Raw genomic sequence first — 24,505 nt, 5'->3', positions numbered from 1 at the left:
AATAATTAAATCAATTAAATTAATTGATACATTGATTTAATCAATTTAGATGATGGAATGGAAGGGGAAACTCATCAAATTTACAAATGACCAACTTAATTAAATCATTAAAATTAAATAATTAATTAAAATTAAATAATTAATCAATTGCCAGTATAAACACATTTTCCAAAGCATGAGAAGGCAAAACAAGAAACAATGGATGGAAACTAACCAAGGAGAGAAGCAACCTAGAATTAAGGAGATACTTCCTGACAGAACAATGAATCAGTGGAACGACTTTTTCTTCAGAAGTTGTGGGTGCCCCATCACTGGAGGTTTTTAAAGAAGAGACTGGACAGCCATTTGTCTGAAATGGCATAGGGTTTCCTGCTTGAGCAGGGGTTGGACTAGAAGACCTCCAAAGTCCCTTCCAGCTCTATTATTCTGATATTTTGTTTGTTTGTTTACTTATCTCGCAGTCTAACCTTTGTTCTGAGGGTGATGGACAGTTAAGAAAAATAAAATATATATCCACGGGCAACAAATAGAGAAGGTGGAATAAACCAGAGAAAAGGATGCCATTGTTTTAGTCAGACATAAGACTGTTTCCTACCTCTATTTACTGACAGAAAATGGGGCCAGCCTGGTATGTGATCCCAGGGTTAGAAGAGAAAGTTGTACCTAGCATTATAATTTAAGGACAAGAAGCCAATTGAGAGCATTTAGGCAAGAATACAAGAAAAGGAAATAAAAAAGAATTCTCCAGCCAGCTATGCTGGGAATTGAAGTCCACAAGTCTTAAAGTTGCCAAGTTTGGGACCCCTGTTCTAGAAGTTCATTCAGCCACAGTTGAACTTGCAGAAAAGACCTGATCTGTCCTTCCCCAAAGTAATGGCACTTGGAAGAGGCAGGAGACAGGAGCCTGGTGACAGAACTCTTGTCAACATTTAGCAACTTTGAGGGGTGTAAACTTCAACTCCCAGACTTCCTCAGCCAGTCTGCATAATGGAGTACCTGGAGACACAGAATAGGAGGGAAAGAAGAAACCACAAAATACAAAGATTGGCAAACAGAAGTGGAACGATTGTGTAAAAAGAAAGCAAAGAGATTACCAATGATTAATAGGTACCTTGGGGGCAATCCCAAAAGAACACCACTTGAACACCACCAGCATTGACAGAATCCCCTTCAGTCAATGGCAGAAGGCGGGGTTTACTTGGAACAGCTTGGATTCCCTCAAGGGTACCTTTAACACCATCAAACAACATTTAAGCCTTGGTGGCACAGTGGTTAGAGTGCAGTACTGCAAGTTACTTCTGCTGCCTGCTGGCTGCCTGCAATTTGGCAGTTCAAATTTCACAGGGCTCAAGGTTGACTCAGCCTTCCATCCATCTGAGGTGGGTAAAATGAGGACCCAGATTGTGGGGGCAATAAGCTGACTCTGTAAACTGCTTAGAGAGGGCTGTAAAGCACTATAAAGCAGTATGTAAGTCTAAGTGCTATTGCTATTTGCCTATCCCAGGTCTTTGGAAAGATTGGATAGGTGGATAAAAATACCAGATCCAGTCTAAAGATCTGACTGACTCTGTAACCAACCATATAATAATAATAATGTATTAGACTTATAGGCAGCTGGGCTCTTCACCCTCCTGGGCAGCTCAGAATTACTTGGATTTTACTGGAATGGAATGCAATGATTTGGGTTTTCTCGAATAGAAAGCGCCTATTGAGTCGGTTAGTTCAAAGATCAGAGAAGCTTTGGCTGATGGCCTCTCCCTCTGGGGTCCCAGGACAAGCGCCCCGGTGCCAGTCATGACAATGGAGATGACAACGACAGCAAGCACAATAGGCATAATAACGCACCAATGATTAATAGCGACCTCATCAATAACATGGAATAGCCCGACTGCAATGCATAGTATCAACAGGTACGCAATACCGAAATAATAATACAAGTATTGTTTAAGGCAGGGGTCTCCAACCTTGGCAACTTTACGACTTGTGGACTTCAATTCCTAGACTTCCTCTGCCAGCAAAGCTGAGTTGTGGGAATTGAAGTCCACAAGTCTTAAAGTTGCCAAGGTTGGAGACCCCTCATTAAGACTTCCCGACACCCTCCCGGCTGAACCAGCCCGCTCCGTCCTGCGCCACGGAAAAATCATTGCGAGGCTGGAAGGCGCTCAAGTGGGAGCGACAGAGATTTGGAGTAGAGGAGGGGGGTCTTATTTGCTTGCAAGCAGCCGGCCCAGCCCTCTGGAGCTGCATTGGCCGGTCCCCAAAAGACAGGAGGGGAAAAAAAGAAGAAAAAAAAAACCCCGCCGAGGGCGTGAAAAGCGCCGGCTTCCCTCCTGCGCGCTCTCATTTCGCAGCCCTGGCTGGCTGGCTCACCACGCGCGCCCGCCGCTGTCTGGCTGCGCGGCCGTTTTCCCTGCGCTTTGCCCAAGAAGGTTCTGCGGACAGCCGGTCCAGCCGCCGCGTATGCTCGCAAGCCACAACCCGGCTCCCCTCGCTGCCAACGCCGCCGCCTGCCCAGCTTTTCAACCCACGGTCTCTTCCTCGTCGCTGCGCCCCGAGGTCAGGTGCCTCGGCTTCTGTTGCTTTCCACCGGTTGGATTCCTTCCCGGGGCAGCTGGCTGAGTTCACACAACCCGCGTACCCAGGTCAGTTAGGAGCCTCCTGGCTCTGCCAGTCTGCCCACATGCCGAGTCTTTTGTGGGGAGGGGGTGGCTTGGCTTGTAGGTAGCTCAGGGCTCAAACCGAGAAAATAGTTCAACTGGGTAAGCAGGGTAATTGAGTTGGGTGAACACAGCTTGACTCTCTCTCTCTCTCTCACACACACACATACTCACTCACGTTTCCCACCATCAAGCTGGTTTCACCCAGGTGCAGTGTTGAGGCGACACCTGCATTCCTCGGCCAGCATACTGATGTAGCAATATGGGACCTGTAGTCTCCATCTATCAGCTATCAGCCTAGGGAAATCTGATTTACACAGATTTGAATATGGAGCAATTTAACTTTACCAATGTCTTTGATGTCATCATTCTGCATGCCAAATGCTACGTTTTCTTTCTTCCTCAGCTCCTAGAAATGGAAATGCAGCTTCTTCAGAACAAAACAAAACTTCTTCCAAAGTATTGAAAACTCTTTTGATCTTATGGCTGTCACATTTTGTCAGTCCTTGCTTCCCTATTTTTTCCTGTGGATTTGGTGCAGATTTGTACTTGTAGCGTATTGTATTTTGCTATCTGGCTGAGCCAATTTCGCATTGCTAGAACCTATTAATATTTTTTTTAAAACTAAAACGGAGGTTTCTGTCCAAAGGGAGTTTCAGAATTCACCATCTGGCAATGGAATTCTGAAAGTGTGAAGTTGCCGCGTTGCAAGATGAAAAATGTACCTGCATCCCAACGCTGCCTTTTCTTCTTCCCCTTTCTTGTTAGAAGAAAACTAGGGTAAAATGGGATTGCTGGCTGTGCTTCTGAAAAGGTGTGGTGGCTTCACAGAGAGATGCACTGTGACAAACACATTTACCCCTCTCTAGGCAATATCAGTTGAACCCAAGTAACACAATAATCCGACGTAGAGAGAGTTTGTGCAATATACGGTAGATGGTTTTCCTCTGTGCGTTTATGCAACATGTTTCATAAGTCTTAGGGCCAGCAAATTCCAGGGATGTTTTAATGTCTTTTTTCCTTAACGTAAGTGATACTGAGAAAACAGACACCACCAGCCAAAAGGAAGTTATTAGTAGACTCTGCAGAAATAAGAGGATTTTTTTGGTATGGAATCGGAGCGGGCAGATGTCCCACTGGAAGAGATGCCTTGTTTTATGTCTGCTAGTGTCAGATAAACACAGATAAACAAACACGGATAAACACGTAACTGGGAAAACGGATTCCCGGGTCCCCTGCTGAATCAAATATCTGAGCCATCCATATGTTAAAGACAGACATAAACATAATTTGCCTGTGGGGCATTGCACATTGCAAAAAATGGGGTGTGAGTTTGTAAAATTAGCCTGTGTGTGTGTGTGTCTGTGTGTGTGTGTGTGTGTGTGTGTGTGTAGAAGTATGGATGCAGCCCTGGGGATGGCTGGTGGCCTTAGAGCATGCCTGTTGCCTTGTTAACCTCCTATCCTTATGAGATTTTGTATTTTGATTTTTATCTTAACTTGACGTTTTGATCTGTTTTTAGCCTGTTTTTAATTTAGACTTTTTATTTATGGCTTCGTATGGTTTTATGCCCAGAGTCACTTAGGTTGGTAAAATGAGGACCCAGATTATTGGGAGCAATAGGCTGACACTGTAAAAAACTGCCTAGTGAGGACTATAAAGCATTGAGAAATGGTATTGCTATTAGGTGATTAAGATGGTGGTGTAGACATCTGATAAGATACGTAAATGTATAAAAGCCGCTAAAGCTATGGTTTTAATTCTGATGACCAGAAGCAGAAAGAAATTTCTGTTGTCTGTTGACTGAGTTGGATCCTGACACTTCAAAATCCACTGTTTTGTTGATTGCCAGCTTGAGGTCTCTGCATCCTTGGTTCAAACTGGCATATTTTTGAGAAGGAGTGTAGATGGTTGGAATTACAGGTTTGTGCTCATGCACCGCTGAGCCATGGTGGCACAGTGGTTAGGATGCAGCATTGCAGGCTAACTCTGCCCACTGCTGGGAGTTTGATCCTGACCGGCTCAACGTGGACTTAGCTTTCCACCCTTCTGAGGTTGGTAAAGTGAAGACCCAGGTTATTGGGGGGCAATAGGCTGACTCTGTAAGCCACTTAGAGAGGGCTAAAAAGCAGAGGTCCCCAAACTCCTGGGGCACGGACCAATACCCTTACAGGTCCGCAGCTTGTTGGGAACTAGGATAGTTGAATGAGTGAAACTTTATCTGCACATGCACAGCAGAGGTGGTATTCAGCAGGTTCTGACCAGTTCTGGAGAACCGGTAGCGGAAATGTTGAGTAGTTCAGAGGACCGACAAATTTCCCACTTCTGACTGGCCCCGCCCCCATCTATTCTCTGACACCTGAGTCCCAGCTGATCGGCTGGGTCTTCTTTTGTTGCCCTGCACAGGAGAAGGGAGCTGGAAAGCAGGTTAGTGGGGTGGGGAGAGAATGGGGATTTTGCAGTATCCTGCTCCTGCCACGCCCACAGAACTGGTAGTAAAAACATTTGAATCCCGCCACTGATGCACAGGATCTAGGTGTTACGTATGTGAAATCACCTCCCTCCCCCGCTGGCCAGTAGAAAACATTTTTCTTCCAAAACTGGTCCCTGGAGCCAGAAAGATTGGGGAAGACTGCAGTAAAGCACTACGAAGCGGTATATAAGTGCTATTGCTCTCGATCTATCAAGATTCGGAGGGAGTAAGACTGGCCATTTTCAAACATTGGCATATAAAAGTTGGCATCTAGATTTCTTGCTGTATACAGAGGTGGTGAAGAAATGAATGTTTAAAATTTCTGCATGGCACACCGATGTTTCTCTTGACTTGACCACTGGAATGTCAAATCCTGGCTGGCCAGAAATGCTTAAAAGTGGTGCTTTATTTTCACCCTAAGCCATGCCAAGAGTTGGTTACCCAGATTATCTTGCCTTTTAACCTAATCTCAGCGTGTTAGAAATGGTTGGTATTTGTCATTTGGGGAAGGAAAAGCACTTTATCCGAGCTCAGCATTTCTCTCTCTCTCCTCCTTTATGAATGCTTCATGTATTTGAGGCTTATGTCTTGGAGCCAAAAATGTTTAAGGTACAGCCATGGCTTCAATTAAAGCTGTACTTTTAGAGCATCGTGTCGGAAAAGGAGGGGGGGGGTGCAGAACTTTTAAACATTCATACCAGTGGGGTTGACAGCCAGACAAAATATGCACAGTCCAAGAATTGGCCCTCAGCCACACGCTAATCCAGTTTTACTCGTGGGCCTTTGTCCTGATTCAGATTGTCAACTTCCTTCTGAGTTGCTCCGTTGCAGGCAGTGTAGTATTCCTCAGAGCAGGCAAATGTGAAAGAGGCCGAGAGGGGAATGATTCCTTCTTCCCAACCGGTCGCAGATTCAAGCGGGATTGCCAACATTTTATTTGTTGTCACCTGCCTTCGGTGGAGAGTGGAACAGCTAATGCAAGGGGTGGGCAGTGTTGAGGCCATCTTGGAGCAAGGACCATTTTTATGCCGTATGGGGTACATCTGGTGCACCATAAATCAGCTTGCTGCTCTCAAGATCCCGTTTTTCCCTGAAGCAAGATCTAAGGCTGTGCAATGCTCTAGACTTATTTTTATCTGTTTATTAAATAGATTGATCTGGCTGTCCAACTCACACACAGTGACTCGCACGTGGTGGTTTGGTTGTAAAAGGGGGCTTTGGTATGTACCTTTCTGCAACTGTTTAAGGCAGCTGTGTCTTTTCCCAGGATGGCATGGCTACTACAGAACCCTGAGGAAAGACATAGCTACTTTAATAAGTTTCTTTCTGCATCTGCACCTCCATGCAGTCATGTTATGAACTGAACCCTAAAAGCTGCTGAGCTGCATCAGGTGTAAACCTGGAGTTTCAGTAGTAATGAGGAAGTTGAAGGGAAAGGGTATTCCTGTTGCCTTTTGGCACACTTCTTACTGCTACATGACAATTTTCCTGTGCTCTCCAATTCCTTTTAAACACCCTGTATCAACACTTTGTAGCAAATTCCAGAACCTGTAGAAAGAAAACACAGTGGATTCCCCTCACCCAGGTTTGCTTGTTCCAAATAAAAAGGGATTCTAGGGAATTGGAATGAAGTTCTGTCTAGTCGAGCTACCTGTTTCTCACAGTAGCCAATCAGATGCTTATGAGTTGGCCGTATTTTCTCCTGTTGCAACTGAAAAATCAGTTACCTTCAGCTCTAGAGGTGTACGATGCAATATTTCATGTGCCAAAATTCACTAAAAGGTAGTTCTTGATTGGTGGCCAAAATTGGGACCGGAACTTCCATTGCCAAGTGAGACAGTCATTAAATGAGTCACACCCAATTTTATGATGTTTTTTTTGTTGCCATTGTTAAATGAATCACCTGGTCATTAAGTGAATCATGTGGTTGTTAAAGGAATCCAACTTTACCCAATGATTTCGCTTATTGGAATCTGGTTGAAAAGGTCCCAAATGGTGACCAGGTGACTCTGGGATGCTACAACCATCATACATACATCCTGGGTACCAAGTGCCTGAATTTCGATCATTTGACTAACAAGGATGCTGCAATGTGTAAGGACTGATCATAAATCACTTTTTTTCAGTGGTATTCTAGTTTGAAAGATCGCTAAACAAATAGTTGTAAGTTGAGGACTACCTGTTAATCTTTCCTTTTCGTGAATTAAGGACTAGGAGTCAGGTTAGCAAAAATTACTGTGAGTGGAAACAAATTACTATTGCTTACTAATAAAACAACTTACAGGGGGAGGCATTCCAAAGAAAATACGTACGTTTTCATGAACATCTGAGACTTTCTGATGACTTTCTAGCCCTGTGCTCCCAACAGCCTCTGTCACCCACCGTAAGCAGGCACATCTTTAAACAACGCAGCAAACACAACAGCTGTACACTCTTCAGAAAGGGTCAAGGGACACAAGGCCCGGAGATCTTTCTGGAAATGCAGAGCACGCCAAAGGATGAAGCTTTGCTTTGCATCACAGCAAACCCCTGTAACTATTTTTGAAGTCAAAATTATTTTGAACTTAATTTTAAAAAGATGGAGAGAGGCACAGCGGATGCCAAGATGCCCATTGGCATTGTTTTTCTTTTGATGGTGATGACGAATGCATCTAATTGCTAGTTAAAAAGTTTTGTATATGCTGTATGCACACACACACACACACACACACAAGAAATTAATTCATACTAATACCATGTAAGGAAAGAAAAAGAAATCAAAGAGAAAGCCAAAAGTGCAGGAAAGGAAAGAAAATAAAGGAAAATAGAAGAGAAAGAAAAAAAGATAAAATGGGGGCTTTCAATATTCTTCACGGGAGTGATAAGTACAATTATATTTTAAGTTCTCTCTAAAATTACATCATGATTCTCTTCTTTCTGTAATCTATCCTGTCTAATCATTAAAGCCATAATCATATTTTTTTTATATTATGCAAAAAAATTCATAAAGGGTTCTGAATTAACAAACCGATTGAAAGTAATTTCCATAGCTTATTTATTGCAACGCTTTGTGAGATAGCAGCTGCTGTATTAAATGGGAGAGAGGTCTTTTCAAGTGTTTTTAGGAAAGTGACTAGGAGGTCATTGTTGGGTCTTTTGTTCTTGGCATTATAAGGACAGAGTAAAGTATCACTACTCAAAATTCTACTTCACAGAGCAATATTACAACATGTTAAAAATTGTACACTGATTGATAGATATTGGAGAGAGACATGCAGAAATGCTAGACAGGAACTGGCCTAAATATTAGATGGAGCACCCAGGAACAATGACAATCAGAAATTCAGAATCTGCTTATATTCTACAATTCTGTTCACGCTATTTCTTCCAAGCTCAGTTCTTCATTGTTTCACATCTATAGATCAAATCTTATAAGCTAAAGACTCTACTGTCTGCATGTACTCTACAAATATACTCTTGAATTATTAGGGACGAGGAGCTGTCTTCACCCTCTTTCTCTCACACATGATGGCTAGGCTGAGCTGCTTCTTTCGCTTCTAGAATGTACCCCCTCCATACTGGGGATCCCCCTCCTCACTACATTCCATTGCAAAGAGGTACTTACAACCTTCTAAGAGTCGTAGTGGCACAGTGGTTAGACTGCAGTATTGCAGCCTGACTCTGCCTGCTCCCAGGAGTTCGATCCTGACCATATCAAGGTTGACTAAGCTTTCCATCCTTCTGAGGTCAGTAAAATGAGGACCCAGATTTCTGGGGGCAATATGGTGACAATTGTACATCACTCAGAGTTCTGTAAAGCAGTGATCCCCAACCTTTTTATGCGCGGCCCGGTACCGGCATCAGCTGGCGCCGCCATCTTTTTGATGAAAAAGTGCTTCCGGTGACCTCACCGGAAGCACTTTTTCATCAAAAATGGCGGCGCCATGCGCTTTCGATGAGCTTTCCCGGGTAGAAATGGCTTTCTACCGGAAAAGCTCACCGAAGCGCTGCACCGCCATCTTTTTGATGAAAAAGTGCTTCCGGTGAGCTTTCTGCCGGAAAAGCTCACCGGAAGCACTTTTCATCAAAGATGGCAGCGCCAGCAAACCAGCGGCCCGGTAGGACTTGTTCCACGGACGGTGCCGGTCCGCGGACCGGTGGTTGGGGACCCCTGCTGTAAAGCACTGTGAAGCGGCATACAAGGCTAAATACTATTGCTTAGCCAGTCCTTACCATTGTTCCAAGACAGATTAGAGATTAGCTGGTTGTAAAAATTCAGAACGAGGTTTATAATTGATCCAGCTATATGTTGTGTGAATCAGACCCTTTAATTTGATTTCTTTGCTCTCTCTGGCTAATACAAAACTAAGGAGTTATAAAGAGGCTAAAATTACATGTAAGGCAAACTCTGAACTTACTAAAAGCAGTTTTAGTTGAACAAATCATGGTAGCTCGGTTCACATGTAACAGTAAGCTAGAAGCCCCAAACCAAATAAACCACATTATGGTTTTGTATTATGTATATAAACTAGGCCAAGAACACCCAGTAATTATTTTAAAAAAGCAAGCATGTAGTGCTTATTCAGATTTAATTTAAATCCTAATTATTAGTCAGAAGTTGTATTTCAGTTTTTTTAAAAAAAATAGCATTCACTGCTATGGATATTGAATCAAGCTTGTGCTTGTTTGCTTGGAAATGACTTTATAAAAAAATGGTATTTAGGGTCTGGTTCACAGATTATGTTAAGCCATAAATAATGTAATCAGTTTGTTTTGATCTAACAAGACATGTGAATCTACTCATTTGGATTTAGTATAATATATGAAGTAATTTATTTGATAATCCAGGGTTTAATATACGTTGATTTAGCATGATGTGTAAGTACAGTGTCTTAACACTTGCCAGCATTCTTTTTGCCTCAAACTGTTTTCAATACTAACACGTTGTAATTGCATTTTTTTTAAAAGGGGGGAGTCCCATTTTGCGATGAATATTGCTTTCATTGTAGGTAGAGCAAAGTCAAGATTTTTCAAAGAAATTTTTAACTGGGGTAAAAGCTTTGGTCTTCCTGAGAAACTGTACAGGTAGTCCTCAACTTACAACAGTTCATTTAGTGACCATTTGCAGGTACAACAGCCCTGAAAAAAAAAAAAGATTATTTTTCACACTTAGTTTCGGTCACAAGATCAAAACTCAGATGCTTGATAACTGATTCATATTTATGATGGTTGCAAGGCCTTGAGGTCATGTAATCAAACTTCTGCAACCTTCTGACAAGCAAAGTCAATGGGGAAACCAGATTCACTTAGCAACCATAGTGATTCGCTTAACAACGGTGGCAAGAAAGGTCATAAAACGGGGCAAAACTCACTTAACCAATGTTTCACCTAGCGACATAAATTTTGGGCTCAATTGTGGTTGTACGTCGAGGACTACCCGTATTTTAGGAAACCTTGTCTTTCAGCTTTCATTACATGGAATTTGTGTGTTTCCTACACGGAAGAAAAAAATGGGGGATCAGGGACATTTGCAAGGTGAGATTAAAAATGGTTATGATGGTGGCCACAGGTACACAATCCCAAACTCTGACCTGTGTTTGCATGTATTGTGGGGTGACACACCTAAAGATGGGCAGACTTTATGATGGAGCTGTTGTGGCTGCCATTTTGATTCCTTTGGACTTACCCTGCAAATCTCCCTGCTGTGTATATGCAAGATTATCCCACTTCTGGTAGACATCATCTATAGCTGGATGTTTTCCTGGTTGGTCTTGAAGGAAATAGGAGAAGGTAGGAGAAGGGAAGAAATGTAGCCATTGTTCTTGCTCATGGTGCCAAGATTGCAGAAAATGACAAAAGTGCCTTATCCTGAACTCTAGATGTACCCAGTTTGAGATAGCCACACACCTATTAGCCATAGTCTCTGGCATAGGGACTGACCTTCTTTCCCCATCTCTTGAGGGAACAAAGAAGACATGTTGTCTTCTCCAAGGCGGTCTCTCCAAAACTCTACATCTGTGTGGTGAAAGCTAACTGGCAATTTGCACTCAGCTCCAAGAAGGCTTTGATGTCTGGTTTGCTTTAATGCTGTTACGACCTGTTACGGGGCAGGTTGATCCTTTGAATTTGGTTCTAGGAAGACCGTGTAGAGCAAGGGTTACCAACCTTTTGGACCTCGGGGACCACCAAACTCATAATTTTAAATCCTGCAGACCAGAGACCCTGGGAAAATCACCAAAAAAGTCTGCAGGAAAATTCCCCACCCTGTTTTCCTACCTATCGATCATTCTTTATTTGGGATCGCAGGATACCGTCTCCAGCTCTGTTCTGGGAGGGTGGGGGGGGAGATACTTTTGGCTTCATGCAAGGAAAGCAGCAGAAGCAGCAGAAGTCTTTGGGACCCTGCAAGGTATCCTGCTCCAAGAGGCTACACTGGCAAAGACTCATTTCTGGCAGAGTTTGGGGGAGAGAAAGAAACTTTCGCTGCTTTCCTTGTGTGCAGCCAAAAGCAGAAGAAGAAAGAAGTGGAAAGAAGCAGCCCGATGGCCAGGCGAGGCAAGTGGGGCAAGTCCCCCCCTCCACCCTTTCCCCCTCCCCTCATTACCTCGTGTTGTTCGCAATGCAAGCGACACAAGCCTTATGTTCCCATGGACCATGTGGGCGGTGCAGCCTTGTGTTCCCGCGCTGCCTGGATTAATTGCTTTGGGGGTGACATTTCTCTGCGAACCATCAAAATTTTCTCACGGACCACCAGTGGTCCCAGCCCACTGGTTGGGGACCACTGAAGTAGAGGACTATTGCCCCATGGAAAACAATGGTGAGAAGCTCCCATCCACTTGCCAGCTGGAATATTAACTCCCTCTCTGTTCCTGCAGGGGAGCAAGAGAAGGAAATAGATGGTTCTTCTTGCTTGTTCTTTGAAGAGAAGGAGAAAGAGAGGAGAAAAAAATAGGACCAGTGATTTAAGAGAAAGTGTAGCCAGGAAGGCTGCTATTTATCTGTGTTTGCTTAGGGAAGGGGTATAAAGCAATATTTTTATTTATTTATATGCTATCCTGTCTTCTTGTTAGGAGCTCAAGGCTGCAATAACCCTACAAGATAAGTCAAGCTGAGAGAGGGAGTGCCCCATGTCCCCCAGGGGAGATTAAAGTGCCTTTCCCTTATCATAACTGCCCCTCTTCTTCTATTTCTGTTTGTGACATTTTGTGTTCATTACACATTACTGAAGGATAGATTGGGTTCAGCAGAGGTGTCCCATTAAAAAAACAACAGCTGGCTGGGGGGGAATTCTGGGAGTTGAAGTCCCCAAGTCTTAAAGTTGCCAAGTTTGGAAACCCCTGCTCTAGGGGGTTTTGCCGAAGACTGTAATGTTGATTTGATTTGATAACCCTGGTCTTCACCCTTTGGTTGGTTTCTGAGATGGTATAGCACGGCACCCTGATGGGGGCAGAACCTAACTTTAGAATCCCTGGTTCTGGGCGTGGCCTCTTCTTCTTCTTCCTCTTCCCAGGAAAGCCTTTGGGAAAAGCTGGATTGAAAGGAACGCAAACTTGCATTCCGATTGCTGGAAGCTTTGAGGAGGTTTTGAAAGAGAGGAAGGGTGATGCTTACAGTTGGGAATTTGTCACGTTTCAAAGGAGATGGAAGAAAGAATTCCAACTTCTTGTGACCTGGGTTTTTGGCAGAGCAAATAACTCTAGTCTGTTTTTTTTTTTCTTTCAGGGAAACCTGAAAGCACACACAGCACACACACAGCACACACACAAGCAGAGAGACAGACACACACACATACAGAGCTACTGTTACTCCTTCTCGCTGGCTCACATACTGTCTCTCTGATTCCCTGCTTCAAGTCCCTCTAAAACAAAATAAATGCTGAATATTTGGGATCGTTTCTTTCCTGCCCGATCTCCTCCATTTCAGGGAGAAGAATGTCATTCTTCTTCTGTTTGTCGGTGAATGCTTTGCGCTTCTTTAGCATGATTCATAGGTTCCGTTTGTCGGAAAATCTGGTGGGGCTGGATGCTGCTCCGAGGGAGCATATTATCCTTGGAGCAGCCTTCGGAAGTCTGCTGCCCTCCAAATGGGTTGGCATTGAAATTCCCAGGCAGGAGGCCATCGTGCAGTATTTGTCAATCTTGGCAGCTTGAAGATGTGTGGTCTTCCCTCCCAAAATTCCCAAGCTGGATCAATTCTCTAGATCAGTGTTTCTCAGCAAGTTTAAGGTGGGCTTCAACTCCCAGAATTCCTCCCATGCTGGCTAGAGAATTCTGGGAGTTGAAGTCACAGAATTAGAAGGTTGGGAGGGACCTTGGAAGTCTTTTCGTCCAACCCTATGCCATTTCAGACAAGTGTTGGCCAGTAAAAGCCTCCAGCGATGGAGCACTCACAGCTTCTGAAGGCAAGGCATTCCAACTGGTTAATGGTCCTCACTGTTAGGAAGTGTCTCCTTCTAGGTCACTTCTCTTGAGTTGTTTCCATCCATTGTTTCTTGCCTTGCCTTCTGGTGCTGTGGAAAATAGTTTAACCTTTGATCGTCTTTTTGGCAGCCCCTCAAATATTGGAACACTCCTATCGTGTCTCCTGTAGTCTTTCTTTTTATTACACGTACCCAATTCCTGCAACTGTTCTTCATAAGTTTTAGCCTCCAGCCCTCTAATCATCCTTGTTGATCTTCTCTGCTCTCTTCCTTAACATCTTTCACACACCTTCAAATGACCAAGGATGACAAACAGTGGCCTAAGGGTATGGAATGCTGTGCATTAGAGAGGTGAGGAAAATTAAGGTGAGGAAAACTGATTTCCAGGCATCCAACTTGAGCTTAGTGAATTCTGGGAGATTTTTTGCTTGTGTGTAACCATAGTTTATGGCTCATCATGTTGAGAGAAGCCATCCACTTAGTCGACCAATTTGGATAAGGCATGGGTGGAAAGAACATTTTTAAGGCAAACTTGTCTCTGTGTCACTGCATTGATGCATCCAGGACATTTTCGTGGTTACAGTCCAGAAGTAGTTTAATGTTGGGTCATTTTCTTTTTCCTCTTTCCTTCCACCTTTCCCACCATTATACTGTAGACTTTTACATAGGCTTTCTGAGTAATGTGGCTTTTGATTTTTTTCCATGGGTGTGTCTTTGACTTCCAGCCTTAGGAATAGGATGTCCTGTGATCCCCCACTCAAGTACAGGTAGTCCTCAACTTACAACCACAACTGAGCCCAAAATATCCATTGCTAAGCAAGATAGTTGTTCAGTGAGTTTTGCCTCATTTTACAACCTTTCTTGCCATGATTGTAAAGTGAATCACTTTGAACAGTCACTGCTGGAAGGAAGGGAATCCTCTAGACCAACCCCCTATTCAAGCAGGAAACCAGAGGTGGGATTCTACAGGTTCGCACCTATTCGCTAGAACCGGTTGTTAACATTCTAAGCAGTTTGGAGAACCGGTTGTTAGAAGAAATTACTGGCCTAATCCTGTAAGGAAGGCAGGAAGGAAACATTCTGGTGTTGCTTACAGAAACGGCCTCTCCGTTAACCCTTATTACATTCTTGGCAGCACTAGACTTCCTGTCTTAGGAACGTCTCTGGAGTTATTTTTCCCTCCTTTGCTGGTACTTTGCTTGTGTGGAGTGACCATTCAAAGTTACAATGGCCCTGAAAAAAGTGACTTATGACCATTTTTCACACTTATGACTGTTGCAGCATCCCCACAGTCATGAGAGGACAGGCCAGGAGATGCGTGCCTCGATGTAAGTGATATTAAGTTGGCCACGCCCAGCCAATAACATGACCACCAAGCCACATCCACCCAGTCACATGACCACCAAGCCACACCCACCAACTAAGCCATACCCACAGAACCTGTTGTTAAAAAATTGGAATCCCACCGCTGTAGGAAACCCTTATACCATTTCAGCAAATGGTTGTCCAATCTCTGTCTTAAAAACCTCCAGTGTTGGAGCACCCGCAACTTCTAGAGGCAAGTCGTTCCACCGATTAATTGTTCTAACAGAAAATTTCTCCTTAGTTCTGGGTTGCTTCTCTCCCTGATTATTTTCCACCCATTGCTTCTTGTTTTTACCCTCCTGTGCTTTGGAGAACAGCTTGACTCCCTCTTCTTTGTGGCAGCCCCTGAGATATTGGAAGACTGTCATCCTATCACCCCCTACTCCTTCTTTTCATTAAACTAGACATACCCAGTTCCAGCAACCATTCTTTACATGTTTTATCCTCTGGCCATCTAATCCTCTTTGTTGCTCTTCTCTGCACTCTTTCTAGAGTCTCAACATCTTTTTTACATTGTGGCTACCCAAAACTAGATGCAATATTCCAAGCCTTTGCTAAGCTGATTACCAAGACATTAGCTTAGCAAAGGCTTAATGAAGGGAAGGAGGTAGCTTCGGATGTTGAAAGCTGGGGGTACACAATCTGTTATGAGCAAGAAATCACAGCAGCTTTGCAAAGTGAGCAAATCTCAAATTTGCAAAGTATTCCTGGGTTGAAAAAGAGGTTGACCAGTGCTGGCTGAAGGTTAGATGACGCCTCCAGTCTATTTAATGAAGACAAGAAAAATACTTTAAAAGGAGCTGTAGTTTAAACTACCTAGAGAAGAACCTCCCCCCGCCCCCCCAGGAGAAAAAAAATACCTTCTAGGAAATGGGGGAAGGAAAAACTAACCAAACCTCAATACTCACCCACCTAAATGTAGGTATAATTTAGGCCCAGAAATAGCAAGAGGGTCCCTTAAGGAATTGTTTTTTTTTTTACCATGACATAAATAGTCCGAGGACCACAGGCATAGACATAATAAATAAACTAAAAATCCATCTTGCTTCTGAGGCAGGAAAACTCTGTGGGAGGACCAATCGAGGTTTTAGTCTGCCCACCCATTCTGACTTGCATTCTTGGAGAAGCTGTTGGCTTCAGACAACTCACAATTGGAATCTAGAAAGGAGATTTGAGTCCCACCTGGAGGAGGTCCAGGTTGGAATAAAAGGCCGAAACGGAAGCAGTAGCCAACGAAGGAGATGGAGCTGATGGAGGAAGGTTGAAAACCAGTGGAGAAATGCTTGGCTGAAGAACAGGCTATCTCTTAACTAAGAGAGCTCTCAAAAAGAGAGGCTTATGTTTATGCAGAGGATCAGTTTTTAGATGGCCAAGACTGGTTGTTAGGGTTTTAGAGGGGCTGACTGAAGAAGTAAATGGAAAAATTAGATGGAGGCTGTGGCTTCTGATCCCGGCTTAGCCACAAAAGCCGGTTAGGTGACTTGGTGTCAATCACCAGGAGACTGTGAGTTCTAGTCCTGTCATAGGCCTGAAGGCCAGCAGGGTGACTTGGAGCCAGTCACTCTTTTTCAGCCGAATCGCCTCACAGGATAGTTGCCATAGAGAAAATAGCTTCTGTTCTTGATAAACCAGGCCTGTCTTGAAATTAGTTATGTGAACTAGGTATGTTTAGTCTAACGAAGAGGAGGATTAGGGGTGCTATCTATCTATCTATCTATCTATCTATCTATCTATCTATCTATCTATCTATCTATCTATCTATCTATCTATCTATCTATCTATCTATCTATCTATCTATCTATCTATCTATCTATCTATCAATCATGTATCTATCTATCTATCATCTATCTATCTATCTATCTATCTATCTATCTATCTATCTATCTATCTATCTATCTATTTATCATCTATCATCTATCTATCTATCTATCTATCTATCTATCTATCTATCTATCTATCTATCTATCATCTATCTATCTATCTATCTATCTATCTATCTATCTATCTATCTATCATCTATCTATCTATCTATCTATCTATCTATCTATCTATCTATCTATCTATCTATCTATCTATCATCTATCTATCTATCTATCTATCTATCTATCTATCTATCTATCTATCTATCATCTATCTATCTATCTATCTATCTATCTATCTATCTATCTATCTATCTATCTATCTATCTATCTATCTATCTATCTATCTATCTATCTATCTATCTATCTATCTATCTATCTATCTATCTATCTATCTATCTATCTATCATCTATCTATCTATCTATCTATCATCTATGTTTCATCTATCTATCTATCTATCTATCTATCTATCTATCTATCTATCTATCTATCTATCTATCTATCTATCTATCTATCTATTTATCATCTATCTATCTATCTATCTATCTATCTATCTATCTATCTCTCTATCTCTCTATCATCTATCTATCTATCTATCTATCTATCTATCTATCTATCTATCTATCTATCATCTATCTATCTATCTATCTATCTATCTATCTATCTATCTATCTATTTATCATCTATCATCTATCTATCTATCTATCTATCTATCTATCTATCTATCTATCTATCTATCATCTATCATCTATCTATCTATCTATCTATCTATCTATCTATCTATCTATCTATCTATCATCTATCATCTATCTATCTATCTATCTATCTATTTATCATCTATCTATCTATCTATCTATCTATCTATCTATCTATCTATCTATCTATCTATCTATCTATCTACCTATCATCTATCTATCTATCTATCTATCTATCTATCTATCTATCTATCTATCATCTATCTATCTATCTATCTATCTATCTATCTATCTATCTATCTATCTACCTATCATCTATCTATCTATCTATCTATCTATCTATCTATCTATCTATCTATCTATCTATCTATCTATTTATCATCTATCTATCTATCTATCTATCTATCTATCTATCTATCTATCTATCTCTCTATCTATCTATCTATCTATCTATCTATCTATCTATCTATCTATCTATCTATCTATCTATCTATCTATCTATCTATCTATCTATCTCTCTCTCTCTCTCTCTCTCTCTCTATCTATCTATCTATCTATCTATCTATCTATCTATCTATCTATCTATCTATCTATCTATCTATCTATCTTTAAAATTTATGAATAGCATGACAGACATGATAGCAGGTTACCAATATTTGAGCGGGGGTGGGGGGGTCTGTCGCAGAGAAGAGGGGACGACCTCTTGTCCAAAGCACCTGAGGGCAGGACAAGATGTAACAGGTAGAGAAGATCATTAAAGAGAGATCCAACCTAGAACCAAGGAGGAATTTCCTGACAGCAAGAACAATCAGTGGAACAGCTTGCTTCCCGAAGATGTGGGTGTGAACCCCTTTTGCGACCTTCTGACAAGCGAAGTCAGAGGGGAAGCTGGACTGATTTAATAACCGTGTTACCAGCTTAACCACTGCAGTGATTCATTTAACAACGGTGGCAAGAAAAGTCAAGAAGTGGGGCAAAACTCGCTTTATAATTATCTTGCTTTGTAATGGTGGCCGTACGTTGAGGACCACCTGTAACCAATGCAGATTTGTTTAACTGCATGATGGCTTATTAGCAACAAGCCATGGGGATTTGTGGGGGCCAGTCACCCCCTTTCATGACACAGTATTGTTTTTGTTATGAGGAAAATAGGCCGAAGTGGTATGTATGCAGTCTAGAACAGGGGTCCCCAACCACCGGTCCGCGGACCGGGACCGGTCCGTGGAACAAGTCCTACCGGGCCTCTGGTTTGCTGGGCGCCGCCATCTTTTTTGATGAAAAAGTGCTTCCGGTGAGCTTTTCCGGGTAGAAAGCTCACCGGAAGCACTTTTTCATCAAAAAAAGATGGCAGCGCCCAGCTAATGCCGGTACCGGGCCACGCCATAAAAAAGGTTGGGGATCACTGGTCTAGAATTGTTCACAAATAAAGGAGAGATATAAATTGAATAAACAAGCAAACCTTCTCAATCCAGACACTTTTAAAAGATCAATTCCAAAGAAGATCAATGTTTGAGTTCCATGAATGCCAACGGTCTCTAGGCACCCAGGCTCAACATGGATTGTGGTTGATGAGGAGCCATCAAGTGGTTGTCCACTCTTGGAGACCACACTGATAGGCTCACCTGAACTTTCAGGTCTTCCAAAGTTTCATCCATCATCACTGTAATGATGCTGGTCACCTCCCCTCTCTTTTCATCAGAACCTTTTCCAACTCCTGGGTCTTCACATAACGTGTCCAAATTAGGATAATTTAGCGATCACTCTGCTAAACAAATAATTCCCTCAACACTGTTCAACTATTTACAAAGTCTGTACTACTATTACTATTAATCTTCTCATACTCCTTATCACCCATCCCCTCCCGCTTGTGACTGCATGACTGTAAGTTTGTCATTTGTATCCTTATGATTTATATTGACTGTTTCCTAGTACAATTTGATTCCTTATTATACCCTATGACTATTATTAAGTGTTGTACCCTATGATTCTTGACTCTTGACGAATGTATCTTTTCTTTTATGTACACTGAGAGCATTTGCACCAAAAAAAAATTCTTGTGTGTCCAATGACACTTGGCCAATAAAGAATTCTATTCTGTTCTATAATTTGAACCTCAAGTGGGCTGATTTATTCAATAATCCTTCAGTTAATTTTCTTGGCTTTTCAGGAATCTTCTCCAACGGCAAATTTCAAAGGCCTCAATATGCTTCCTATTCTGCTTCTTCAAAGCCCAATCGTCACTTTCACAGAATGTCACAGTTTCTAACATGGCATGGCTCTCTATAACTTTGCCTTCAAACTGACAAAACCAGAAGTTGAACATTGGTACTTTGAAAGTTTATTCTTAAGGCCTTTGGTTCCCACTCTGCTTCATCCCATCTGCTTATGCACAAAACTGGGTTTTGCTGAACTAAGATTTATGGACCAGCTGTCATTGGCTGAGTTTGTACATCCCACTGAGACGTAAACCAGAAGAGCTGTGCTTGTATGTTAAGCTTAATTCAAACCAGCCATGGTATGGGGCTGCCTGTTTGTCTTGACCTATTAGCAATTTGTGACTCCCAGCAGCATTAAGTAAACTTCAGCTCTGGCGTGTTGGTGGGGATGATTTTGTCCTTGACATGGGACATGACACATTTTATGGCAAGTGCCACCAGATGGCACCATTATCTTCCAGTTTCTTTGGTACACAAGCAAAGTTGCAGCTTTTGATGAGTTTGAGTTAGGCCCTCCTCTGATGAAATTGTTATGTGCTATAGGAAACCATTAGTTGATATTCATCCTGCTCAGATAGACCAACAGTCCCCTTGGACAGAAGTCCTGAAATCATTTGAATGGTTACACATGGACCATAAAGGAAAATATTTATAGCTCAGGTTCAAACGAGGAATCCTCTCTAAGCTTTCTCCTTGGTGTTTTCTGAGCTTGGTTGTTTTCTTGATTAGCAATGATGATGTTGCCTAGTTTTGGTCAGGAAACATCTGTAAGAAAACAACCAAGCTCAGAGAACACCAAGGACCCATCACTCATGGTCTTCCAGTGCTCAAACTCTGCGCTCCTCAGTTTAGCAGCTCCCTCTACACCAGAGCTGATACAAGCCACAAATATTGTGAATTTTGCTCTGAGATGAGTATATGACATGTTGTGTGACTTTTAGTGCTGGTGGGAAAGTGCATCTGCACAAGGAGGTGTAAAGAAAAAAAAATCTTCAAAGAAAAACCAGAAAGTCCAGTTGTCTCTTGAAAAAGCACCTTTAGGACAACCATGACCTGGACAACTGAGAATCTCCATGGGCAGTATTGGAAGCTAATTTTGGCCAGAGTCTGGATTTTGATCCTCACCAGCTTGAGGTTGACTCAGCTTTCTATTCTTTTGAGGTCAGTAAAATGAGGACCCAGATTGTTGGGGGCATATAGGCTGACATTTGTAAACTGCTTAGAGAGGGCTGCAAAAGCACTGTGAAGCGGTATATAAGTCTACGTGCTATTGCTATTGTTAATGTACCCTTGCAGTAAAGTGGATCAGCTCATCAGGTCATATTTCATGTCTGGTCTACCTGGGGAAACTGGGAATGGATGGAGAAGTGTAGAGTCCCTTCAACTATTCTATAAAATCCTACAAAACGCAAACTCCAAACTCCATCTGGTACCTAAAAGCCAGCCGCTCTTAACACTACAGATCATGCATACTGATGCTGTGTTGTTTCATGTGTTGCCACTGTCCTTCTGCAGACATCCCATGTAAACATGTTGTTTTTCTGTCCAAGGTGATTGCTTCAGACTTTCCATTGCAACCGAAATGAACTGAATCGCAGCATGCTTCAAGCCTGTGTTTTTAATTTGGGATCTTCCCCCACCCCCCAAATAAATGAAAAGGAGGGAGCTGCATTTTCTGTCTGCCACTTTCTTTTATGCTTATTTTCTTTTTTGAAGTAAGAAACAGAGAAGAGAAGTGTTGCTCACAAAACACTCACGTAGTCTCCTAAATAAGAGCCAGTTGTGGCTGGTCACTAAGATGTTGGATTAAGAGCAGAGAAACCAAGTTATTCTCTTTTTTGATACTGGGCAGAAGGCAAGGACAAATATCTCCTGAAAAAATGCTGCCTAGAAAACTACAGGGCTATATTTATGCAGTTGCCAAGAGTCAGGCCTGTCAAAACAAAAACTTAAAAAGTCATAATTCTCCTCCTTTCTCCCAAAATTTTTACCCATCTGTAATGCAACTTGCTTCTACCCAAACTGAAACATCCATCGCAAGCCACATCACACGAATGATGACGATGAACAGATTTATATCCTGCCTTTACTTTGTACAGCATAAGTAATGTTGTCACCTCCTATTTTTCTCATCACAATAACTTCATGACTTGGGCTGGGCTGAGAGGGACTGGCCCAAAGTCATCCGAATTTTTAAAGTTATCCTGATTTTTCTCTGATGACAAAGCTGGTTTAGTTTGTTATTAGAATTAATCACTTCCATGCTTATGCATTTAGAAAATATGCACAACTCCATATTCTGTAAAAAGGATTGCTGTGCATTTTTGTCAAACATCATAAAAATGACAAGTACAACTACAACAACGCTATTGGCTTCTTTCTGCCGTAGATCGTAGCTGTGGTGGCGCAGTGGTTAGAATGCAGTATTGCAAGCTAACTCTGCCAACAGCCAGGCATTCAATCCTCACTGGCTCAAGGTTGGCTCAGCCTTCCATTATTCCAAGATTGGTAAAATGAGGACCCAGATTGTTGGTGGGGGGAATATGCTGACTCTGTAAACTACTTAGAAAGGACTGTGAAGCACTATGAAGTGGTATATAAGTCTAGGAGCCATAACTATTTCTGTTCATGTAAGCCAGGTGCCAGGGGAAACTGCTAAGTTTGGCTTTCCCAATCTTTCTGCTTCAGCATTGCTCCTTCAAACTCGTTCCTCCAAAACAGTTGGAAGTGATTTTTCTGGCAGATCTCTTGTTTAAATAAAAACTTTGGGCTCCTAAGGACTAATTTCCTTTAAATGGTTCTTCTCAAAGTTTCGTATCGTAGCCAACCCACAGTGGGGAAAGGAAAAACTCACCCAGCCCATGCTCAGGCCAGCAGCACATTAAGTGTGCTATGTGAAGCTCTGAAGATGAACATGTGGGCTCCTGGGAAGGGCGCTGTCCATTTGGCAGCTGAATGGCATTTGCTAGTACATAGTGCAGTGTCAATGCGAAAGGCCATTGTTCTTGCGAGGAATTAGTGACGAATTTTGATTTCTCCTTCATATTAAGTCTAGGGTGGACTTTTACAAGTTTGATATTTGTATTGATAGAAAGCTGTAAGTTAGTTTTGTATGTGTAAAATGGTTTGTAAATGTATGTCCTCTCTGCCTTTTTACGTCATGCTGAATAATTCCCAAAGTTTGTAAAGTACCGTTGATTGGCCTTATATTGATGTGATATATTTAAAATGAAGACTTTTCTTTTTTCTCCTTTATATATAATACTTGAGTACTTTTTAAAGTTTTGATATTTTGTTAACTTTTACTAACTGTTTTCTCCCTTTAGGGTTAAAAAAATTGAAATAATATACAGGATTTCCTTATGATAAAGATTAATGATTTAACATAAGTATATATTAGTCCCCCTAACAAAGAAAAGCAGAGATGGTTGAACTGATTCTTTTATCCAAAGAAAAGAATATATCTAACTTTATTTCTATTCTGAAATTGCTTCTGGATTTTGTGCTTGCAATGAAAAAAATCCCAAAACTTCGATTTTGTTTTTGTTAACTAGATAGGCTTATTGTTGTAGAAATGGCTTGAACATACTGTTGTGTAAAAGCAAAACATTGTGCTTGTAATGTTATCTTCTACTGTGCTAAAGAGGGTCAGAATGTGGTGCCTTTTTCTTCCCTTTTCTCTCTTTACACTATATGCCTTTTCTTTTCCCTTCCTCTCTTCTTAATTTTCCACTACTTCATTTTTTTTGTATTTTTACAGTTTGAAAAACCAATAAAAGACACACACACACACACACACACACACACACACACACACACACACACACAGGTTTACAGCTCCTTCTCAGCTAGCCTGCTTGCTTTTCACTGTAACTTTCACATAAGCTTCAAAGCTTTTCTCACTGTGGAAGTCTCAGATGTTGGATTCCCATCCTAGACTCATATGCCAGCCAGTCAAAGACAAGTCTTACTGTCTTCTGATTCCAGAAGGCAGAGTCAAAAGAGAATTCAGCCTAGAATTGTTACATGTCTACAAATACTCCAAGTCTAGCCCCCACCTTGAATTCCGTGGACTCTTTTCTAATACCAATTTAGGCCTGACCATTAGTTGATTGGATTCATGTGTACAGACTTAAGCACTCAAATTCTGAACTGGATTTTAATGTCTGATCCTGATTCTTCACGCCTGACACTACGTGTCTTGTTAGACTTATTTTTGCTTCAGTTGTTCTATTTTATTGGGGAGAGATTGTTCTTACACAGTCAGTGAAAAACAATATGATCACGACTCCATCTATTGCAATCACAAGGGACAGATGGGAAGAGACTGGCCAATTCAAAAGTAGGGACCAGGCAGCTGTTAACATAAAATGGAAAGGAGAAAAATGCATAGGTAGGTTTGAATATTGTTTCTTGTTATTGTTTTTCCAGTTGGCTTATAGGCAAGTTAATGACATGCTCAAAAAATTCTGCTGCTCTGGAGTCCTAAAGTCTTCACTTCTAGAGGCCCCTCTTGAAACTCTAGCTTAAACCCAGAGCAAAACTTAGTTTGGTGGTCTCACCCTTTAGTGCTTCCAAATTCTTGTGGTTTCCTTGCAAGTCCTGAAAATCACTGGTTCCCCCCCCCCCCCCATCTTTCTCTCTGAACTCCCAGCTGCTAAAGTCAAGCATTACTTTTAAATAAAGTATTTTTGTTCTTGCCGGCTGTTGACCCTTTCACAATCTTATCCTTTAGGAACCACACCTCTCCTCAAAATCTGGAGCTGTTTGGGAATTAAGGCTCCTTAGAAGAAATCTCTTTTTTTTGGGGGGGGGGGACGACCACCAGCAGGCTTTCTGTC

General features: G+C 41.9%; 1 protein-coding gene across 7 annotated transcripts in view; it reads left to right on the top strand.

Annotated features, from left to right (window-relative positions):
* The first annotated feature begins 2,293 nt into the window (after positions 1-2,293).
* The window catches only part of COL8A2 (collagen type VIII alpha 2 chain), a 165,565-nt gene continuing 143,353 nt past the window's right edge, over positions 2,294-24,505 (top strand). For 4 of the 7 annotated variants that reach the window (XM_087970555.1, XM_087970554.1, XM_087970549.1 and 1 more), the window contains exon 1: positions 2,297-2,642. The gene's annotated coding sequence lies outside the window, so the exon portion shown is untranslated. Of the gene's footprint in view, positions 2,643-24,505 lie in introns of all 7 variants that reach the window. The other 3 variants (XM_087970557.1, XM_087970551.1, XM_087970558.1) reach the window with 2 other exon arrangements.

This window comes from Notechis scutatus, chromosome 8 (assembly GCF_049901735.1).
Source record: "Notechis scutatus isolate UNSWTSFEM ecotype Mainland chromosome 8, rNotScu1.2, whole genome shotgun sequence".
Classification (NCBI taxonomy): Eukaryota; Metazoa; Chordata; class Lepidosauria; order Squamata; family Elapidae; genus Notechis; species Notechis scutatus.
This window is presented reverse-complemented; position numbering and strand designations above follow the sequence as displayed.